An 8,763-nucleotide genomic window follows, 5' to 3' on the forward strand; every position below is an offset into this window, starting at 1 on the left:
TACAGAGCCGTGCCCTCTCTGTGCCTGCAGAGTGTATATGTCACTGTAGGAAACTTGTTTCTTCAACTCAGCCCAGGTTTATTAATAACTGCCACCTGCAAAGCACAAGAGCTGGTCCCACTCTCCAGAGATGGTAAATCCCCCAGTGTCTGTGGAAGGGGTGACGGGGCCACAGAGAACTGTGAGGCCCATAGCCTGCTTGAGGGGCAGAGACGATCTCATAGACAGACGGAGCTGAGAACGGAGATAGTGGACCGCTGGGCAGCTGGTAGGGCTGGGCCTCTTGTCCCTGAAATGCTCCAGGACCAGCCATAGGTGGCCGCTGCACAAAGGCCCCCCAAGTGCTCCCTGTGGGGCCCTCCCTAACGAGGAAAGTCCTGGATCATGGGGGTCCCTGGGGCCCTGCTCCTGCACCCCGGCCAGTGTCCATCTGTCTATCAGTGCCCAGTGCCAGGCAGTTGTAGGAAGTCAAACTCTGTCTCTCCATCTCCAGCTGGCCTGAGAACTGAATGACATAAGACATATTAACAGGAGAAAAGCAGACACATTTATTCCATGTAAGTTTATTCCATGTAAGACACAGGACCCTTCATAAGGCAATGAGGACCCCAAGAAGTGGCAAAACCTACATGCGTTTATACCGGGTTGAACAGAGAGACTATTGTGGAAAAGTGACTAAGTACACGGCGAGGCAAGGGGAAGGGAGGCGCTATTCTAACGAGGTCTGTTTGTACAGAACTTCCTGTCCTCCTGGTACCGGGAGGGCAACCCTCAAAGGGGGCTTTTTGTTGTTGTTGTTGTTATTGTTTTTTGGCCTCACGGCACGTGGGATCTCGGTTCCCCGACCAGGGATCAAACCCGTGCCCCCTGCAGTGGAAGAGTGGAGTCCTAACCACTGGACCGCCAGGGAAGTCCCCTCAAAGGGGACTTTTATCTCTCACCTTCAGGAGGAAAAGGGGGTCCAGAGCACCCTCCTTGCCCTGGCTGTTTTTCAAGTGCCTTCAGCTAAATTTGATCCCTAAGTCAACAGGGCAGCTCTGGGGTGACCTATTCTGTCCGCCCCACAGGGAAGAGTTTTCATGAAACTCTTCCTCATTAAGTGAGACGCTTGGCTGCACAGAGGTAACCCCTGTGAAAGGCCCCGGCTACCTTCCCCCGGCTCCACCCAGAGTCCTGTGAATGCTTTTGTCAAATAGGAGAAGACGACCCTCCTTGGGACATGTGCAGGCCGGGCAGCCAAGCAAGACGGGGTGTGGTCTCCCCAGTGGCTATGCCTGGATTGGTCACGCGCTGGCCACCCGGTCACGGGCCTGGCATCTCTGTTAGCTGGTCTGAAGTCGGCCAAGCCCTCAGAAGACTGAACCAAATAGCTGAATGTAGAAGAAAAAAAATCCTGGTTTCTACCCCAGCTCAGCCACTAGTCGCTCATGAAGGTGTCTTGGGAAATTCCCTGGATTTCCGGGGTGAGTTCCTGCGGCTTTAAAATGAAGAGAGTTAACTCAAGTCAGTGCTTCTCAAACTTCTCCACTGAACTGCGCGCGCCTAACGCAGGGAAAGCTCGGGGCACCTCCCGGGCATCTTTGGCCCTGAGTCGCTTCCTCAAAGTTCAAAATGTCTTCAGAGACTTATGTTTTATCTTTAAAGGCCATGAAATATTGTCATTCTGTTACACAGACTGTCCACGTTTGTTTTAAAATAAAGGTAAAGCCTCAGCCCCATAAATTGCCCCTCTGAGATGTCTGGTTTGACCACGTGATGGTGGGGTTATCCCCCTCGCCAGCCCGACTCCACCCCAAGGCGGTCCCAGCCCCTCTGTCCCTCCCACAAGGGAGGGGAGGGTCGAGCACTCACCAAACCTCCCATCCCCACCCCCATGCCAAGCTGAGGGGTCGAGAGGATGACACCCTGGGTTCGAGTCCCAGCTCCATCACTACTGGCTGTGTGACCTTGAGCAAGTCACTCAACCTCTCTGTGCCTCCCTCTCCCAGCACACAAAATGGAGGTGACGACATCTACTGGCAGGGCTGTGGTGAAGCCTCAAGGAGCTGTTCTGTGACGCTCTTAAACGACGCCCAGCACATGGCAAGTGCTTCATGTGACGAGCGTTTCAGCCCCTTTCACCTTGAGAGCCTCTTCTGCCTGCCCCCTCACCTCTCATCACCTTCACCTCTGCCTTCAAGCCCAGATCAATTTCTCTTCTGTTTTATTTTACCTTTTCCTGGCTTTCTTCTCCCCTTACCTCTCTCTCCCTCTTTTTTTGTTCTACTTGTGACCCTAAGATGACCTCAGGGGCTGGGGCTCAGCATCAAAAGGCTTAAGGTCACGTGCCCTTGACTGTTGGGCTTCCGGTGCAGGAACCCATCTTACCGTGGCCACCAGCACGCTTCGAACCCTGCGTCCAGCACGGGCTCATCGCTGACACGAAGGGTGGCCTCCTTCACAGTGAGATGCACGGGGAGCTGCTTACGAAGAGCACAGGGCCATGCGTATTGGCAAACAGAGGCGGTCAAGATGTGCCCCCGTAGAGGACCGCTAGGTAATTCATGCTGCATTCACAGCGTAGAGTGCCTGGGAGGCGTACCTAAAGCAGGGGTCTCCTGATATTCTAGCACTGAGAAACTTTATTGAAAAATTTTAAATATTGCACAGTGGCCTCCAGACCAAAAGCCTAAAGCTGTCCTGCTTGCAGCAGGGCAGGGGAGCCGGAGCACCAGCCCTTCCCGTGCCCCCCATGGTGGCCCCTCAGCCCCCTTGCGCTGAGACTGCAAACATCGCGGTAGAGGCCATGGCATGGCGCGGGGTGTTCATGCTGTGCTAGCAAGTGAACGAAGCAGGACCCCAAGTCCTACAGTTTATCTCACTCTTTGGCACAGTGCACGTTAACTCTCTCAGTCCATTCGGGCTGCTGTAACAAATGCCGCAGCCTGAGCTGATAAACAAGCAATTCATTTCTCCCAGTCCTGGAGGGTGCAGCATGGTCAGTGGGGGTCCTCTTCCGGGCCTCACACTTCTCACTGCGTCCTCACATGGGGAAAGGAAAAGCTGCTCTCTGGGGTTTCTTTCATAAGGGAGACATTCATGAGGGCTCCACCCGGGGGTCCTAATCACCTCCCAAAGACCCCACCTCCTAACATCACGTGGGGCATTAGGATCTCCAGATTTGAATTTTTTTAATATTTATTTATTTATTTATTTATTGGCTGCATCAGGTCTTAGTTGCAGCACGGGGGATCTTTCGTTCTGCCTCGCGGGATCTTTGTTGCGGTGCACGGGCTTCTCTCTAGTTGTGGCCCGCGAGCTCCAGAGCGCGTGGGCTCTGTCACTGCAGCACGCGGGCTTAGTTGCCCCGCGGCAGGTGGGATCTTAGTTCCGTGACCGGGGATCAAACCAGCGTCCCCTGCATTGCAAGAATCCGTCGATTCTTAACCACTGGACCACCAGGGAAGTCCCAAGATTTGAATTTTGAGGGAACACACACATTCAGACTATAGCACTTACCTACAGAAAACATTGAAAAGACACCAATTTGTTACAGGTGATTTTCTCTGGATGGTGAGATTACAGGTGGTTTAAAGTTTTTCTTTTTCCTTGAAATTTTCAAAAAAATTTACCATAAACTCATATGACTTTTATATTAAGAACAAGAGTCAGTAAATTCTCTTTGGCAGCAATAGCAGCTGAAATCGATGCCAGTAGCTGAGGGCAGTGTAGGATGAGAGCAGCAGGGACAGTGCTGCAGGACCTCAGACCCGGACCTGACACTGGGCACGGTGAGCTCCATCGCAGGGGCCCTGGGAGCCAGTGGGAGTTACGCCGGGAGGGGTGGATGGACCGTCCCTTTGGGTATATTGTGGGGGACACATGGGAGGACTTAGAGGAACTGGACTGACGGGAGGGATGGAACCGTGGGTGGGATGCAAGCAGGGTGCGTGGCCTGCTTGCATTCCGTTGTGAGGGGCTTCACAAGGCCGCCCTGCAGGGATGGTCCACGTGCACAGCCCACTCTGCATCTCCCTTTAAGGAACCAGCAAAGCGGATGTGTCATCGACAACCCAGTGTTAAAACACCGCCATAGGCACCGTCCTTGGAATCAGCTGCAGCCGCCTGGCCTTCCAGGCTCCCACAGGCAGGATGGAGAGACAGAAAGGGGGAGGGAGGAGGAAGCAGGCAGAATGGGCCAAGGTCCAGCTTGCGGAGGTGAAGTCAGCTGAGTAGTGTGGGACGAGGGTGTGACCCCCGGCTGAGTGGCAGGAGTGGGTGGGAGGTTAGAAGAGCTGAGCCTGGGGTGTGAAAAAGTCGCTGAGGACAGCCTAGGGGGAGAAGCGGACCGGGAGGGGAGGGGCCAGTGGCGGGGTGATGGAGGAGGGGAGGGGGTAAACAGATGGGAGCACGTGCCGAGATTAAAAAGGAGCAGAGCCCTTCCCTCATAGGTCCTGATGTGGGGTGACATGTGCCCCACAAAAGATACACTGAAATCCTACCCCCCAGCACCCTTGAAAGTGACCTGATTTGGAAATAAGGTCTTTGTAGATGTAGTCAAGTTCAGATGAGGTCAGGCTGGATTAGGGTGGGCCCTGATGCAGCGACTGGTGCCCTTGTGAGAAACTGGAGACGCACAGATGCACGAGGAGAAGACCGACTGGTGCCCTTGTGAGAAACTGGAGACGCGCAGATGCATGAGGAGAAGACCGTGTGAAGACAGAGGTAGAGACTGGAGTGACGCAGCCACAAGCCAAGGGCTGCCGGCAGCCACCAGTATCTGGGAGAGGCGGGGCAGGACCCCCCGGAGCCTCCAGAGAGAGCACGGCCCTGCTGACGCCTCGAGTGCGGACTTCTGGCCGCCAGACTGAGAGAGACTAGGTTTCTGCTGTTTATGCCCCCAGACTGTGGTACTTTGATACAGCAGCCCCAGGAAGCCAACGCTGGTCCTCGCGGACACTGCCCATCGCACGGTGCCTGCCTGGTCCCTGACGGACACGCAATGAGCCTGTGAGCCGGGACCACCCCGGACCCTCAGACAGGCCTCACTGCAGGGGGCCTGCACCTGCACACACACAAGCACACACCCCCAGAGACGAGCATCGGGCAGAGGCATCTGAACAAAGCAGGATCAGCAGGGAAGGGCGCGGGAGGTGGGATGAGATCAGGAGACGGAGCCCTTGCAAAGGGCCGTCTGCACCCCGAGAGCACATGCCGACTGGGTTGGGGGGGGCGTGAAGCCAGTCCCTCTGGTTGGGCGGCAGAGGCGCACAGGCTTGGGGCGGGCGTGTCCACGTAAGCCTCAAGCCACGCTGCCCTTTGGGCAGCACCGGACACCTCCTCTTGCCACCTCCCCAACCCCAGGACAAGCCCCGGGGGGCTGGGGGGGACAGAGCACTCCTGGATGGAGATGTCACCGTGTCCTTCCTAGGACAGGGGCCGGGTGAAGAGGGTGGTGTGTGCAGAAGTCGCCCTGCTGGGCGGTGGGGGACGGGGGCCTTGTGCAACTGCCCGGGTCACAGCCCGCGAGGGCAGCCTGGGCCAGGAGCTTGTCCTAGAGGGACCGGGTGGCCCTCACAGGGCAGAAGGGCCAGGGCCCCCTTGGGGACTGGAGTGTCCTGCATAGCAGGTGTTAAATGAATCCAATACGGAGGCTGTTAAACAGATACGGCTCGACGGCTGCGTAAGCAAACCAAGACCTAAGCCTGCAAACGCCTCCCGGTTCTGAAATCAAACCGAAGGACAACCAGTCCTAACAGCCACCTAGGCCTTCAGCTACACCCATCAGGAACGGCCCGCTTTCGACGTCTCCGCCTCTGTCTGCAAGGGCTCCTCGCCACTGCTGGTTTTGGCGCTGCCCCATTCCAATCAACTTTTGCTCAGATAAACTCTGAAAATGTTCACGATGCCTCCGTTTACCTTCTCACAAGGAGAGAAGCGGCGCCTGCCGGCCAAAGCAGACACTCACCGCCGCCCTGGTGGGGAAGCAGGTAGCGACAGGCTCCTGGAAGGGATGGGAGGCTCTTCCATTCTATATGCAAACGAGGAAAGCGAGGCCAAGAATAATGAAAGTTACAGCATCATTAGTTGAGAGCCAGGCTCCGGGCTAGTACGCTGTGTCATTTAACCACCACAGCCCCAGGAGGGTGTTCCTAGTGGCCCACTTTACAGATGGGACAACTGAGCCAACACAGGACCTTCCCCAAATTCTTGAGGCTGCAGAGGCACAGCGGGGCTGAAACCTGGGACGAGGCTGGTGGTGTGGCCTCCCGCTGCCTCGACTTACCAGCGCCCCTCCCCCGAGCCGGGATTCTAACCCACGAGGTCCCGATGCCCTTCCCCAGCGTGGAGCCAGACAGTGGGCAGGCCAGGCTGTCCAGCCAGGACGGGAGGGCAGAGGCTGGCGGGCCAGGCCCTGAGCGCTGAGGAGGCGCTGCACAAAAGCTGCTGTGCTGTGGGTGAGGCCAGCCCCAGGCCAGGTCCCCCGGGCTGTGGATGACCTGGGCACAGAGCCTGGAACTGTGGCCTGGTGGCTTCAGGGAGGAGCCCAAGGACGCTGGAAGCCCCGGGCACACGCCGCGCTGGCGGCTGGCTGAGATACTAGACGTGTTCAAGCCTGACACGAGATACCAGGAGAAGACACCCCTAGCTCGGGGCATTGTTCTTCAGATGCTTTTGATTCGGGATTTTTCTCACTGTCTCAAGTTAAGGAAGTTTGGGGCTCTGCATTCTTGAGGTTTCATAACTCTTCCCCCGGAGCGGTGGCTGGGTTCTCATCCCTCCCCGTTCCCTGGGGAACCTCTCTTGTTTTTGCCCGTGGCTCCAGAGGTCCTGAGGGGGTGAAGCTGAAGCTGTGCTTGCCTCGCTGTGTGCGGGCTTCTTTCTAACCGTGTCCCCCCAAAAAGCGATATCCAAGTCCTACCCCCCAGTACCTGTGGATGTCACCTTATTTGGAAATAGGGTCTTTACAGATGTAACCAAGGTGAGATGAGGTCAGGCCAGAGTCGGGTCCCTTAACTCCCTCCCAGCCAGGCCTTGCTTGTCTGACCCTAGGCTGTTGCCTTACTCCCCACTCCTCCCCACCCAGCCCTGACTATGGACTTGACCGTGGTCCTAAGCAGCCTGGCCCAGACCCCCTATCACCCCACCTCCTGCTACTCCTTCAGGAGAAGCCTTGTCCACCCACATCAACGCCACCTGCCAGTCCATTCCCGCCCGCCCACTTTAGCCTGCTCTCACAGCCTGGAAACCTCCATTCATACGTCTCCTCCTCCAGGAAGGCTTCCAGGAAGCCCCCGTGTTGTGGAAGAAGCCCTCACACTGGCATTTCCCACACTGTTGGGTTAATCATCGTCCATGCATGGGTGTCCTCTGCTGGACGGAGGCTTCCCTGCTGGCAGGGACTGCGGTCATGCTCGTGGAGCCCCTGATTAGCATGGGGGCTGGTTCCCACAGGGACACCATGAAGGTCAGGGGAGCAGAGAGATGATTCAACAAGGGCGAGGGGTTAATTCACTTCCGTTGTCCATGTGTTTTCCTATTTTTTGGCCCTGAGGCAGCGTCTTTTCCTTGGTCCCAGAGTTCCTGTGCGGTACTTAGTGATGGGGATTAGACTGTAATAATGAAACTCATCTATTCATCCAGGTTCTGGCACAGAGGCCGGAGGAAAGCGGGCTGGCACCAAAGACTGAATCAAAAGGGCAAGTAGCGGGGTGAGTGGTCAGAATCGCTGGCTGGGGACAGGCATGGGGGAGATACAGGAAGGGGAGGTGGGGGGGAGCCAGTGGGCCCTGGGTGGGTACCCCTCCACGCTGGTCCTCTGGGGCGCAGGCTGGGGATCCGCCCCTACAGCCAGTTTTCGACTCTGTCACAACACTGCATCTCGAGAATCTCATGTCACCACCCAGCTGCTCTAAGCTACCTGCTCCGGCTTGTTAGCTGAGAAAAGCTTGATAAAATCTCTGTCCTAATTATGACGTCAGCAGCGCAGGGATTGCAAACATCCGTGAAGAATCCAAAGTCCCCCAAGCCGCTTAGACTCGAGGGGGATTGAGTGAGGATGGTGCCCCCTTAGCTGCCTCAAGGGGACACTGGGAGATACGCCTGTGCTTCCAGCCCTCACGGGAGCTGCGGGCTTCCGCCTCTGGGTCACATGGCCTCCTCACCAGCCAGCCACTCTCAGCTAGAGGTTCTCACCACGGTCACCACTCTGCTCTCAAAGCTTAGAAATGTTAGCTTTTTTTCTTTTCCTTTATTCTCTTCTAAGAAAATTGTGTGTGTGCATATGTGTGTGTATAAACATATATACGCATATAGTTATGACTGAATTGTGTCCCCTCAAAATTCATGTATTCCAGCCCTACCCCCAGCACCTCACCGTGTGACTTTATTCGGAAATAGGGTCACTGCAGATGTAATAAGTTAAGATGAGGTCACACTGGAGTAGGTGGCCCCTAATCCAGTATGCCTGGTGTCCTTCTAGAAAGGGGAAATTTGGACAGAGGACACAGGGAGTTGCCACGTCAAGATGAAGGCAGTGATCAAGGTGATGCTTCTACAAGCCTAGGAGTGACAAAGATTGTTAACAAACCCCCAGAAACTGGGGGAGAACCTGGGATGGATCCCCCCTCAGAGCCTCATAAAGAACCAACCCTGCCGACAACTCCGTCTCAGTCTTCTGGCCTCCAGAAAGAACTGTGAGAGAATAAACTTCTGTTGTTGAAGCCACTCAGTTTGTGGTACTTTGTTACAGCAAACCTAGCAAACTAATACCTACAGACATAT

Source organism: Balaenoptera musculus, chromosome 4 (genome assembly GCF_009873245.2).
Source record: "Balaenoptera musculus isolate JJ_BM4_2016_0621 chromosome 4, mBalMus1.pri.v3, whole genome shotgun sequence".
Lineage (NCBI taxonomy): Eukaryota > Metazoa > Chordata > Mammalia > Artiodactyla > Balaenopteridae > Balaenoptera > Balaenoptera musculus.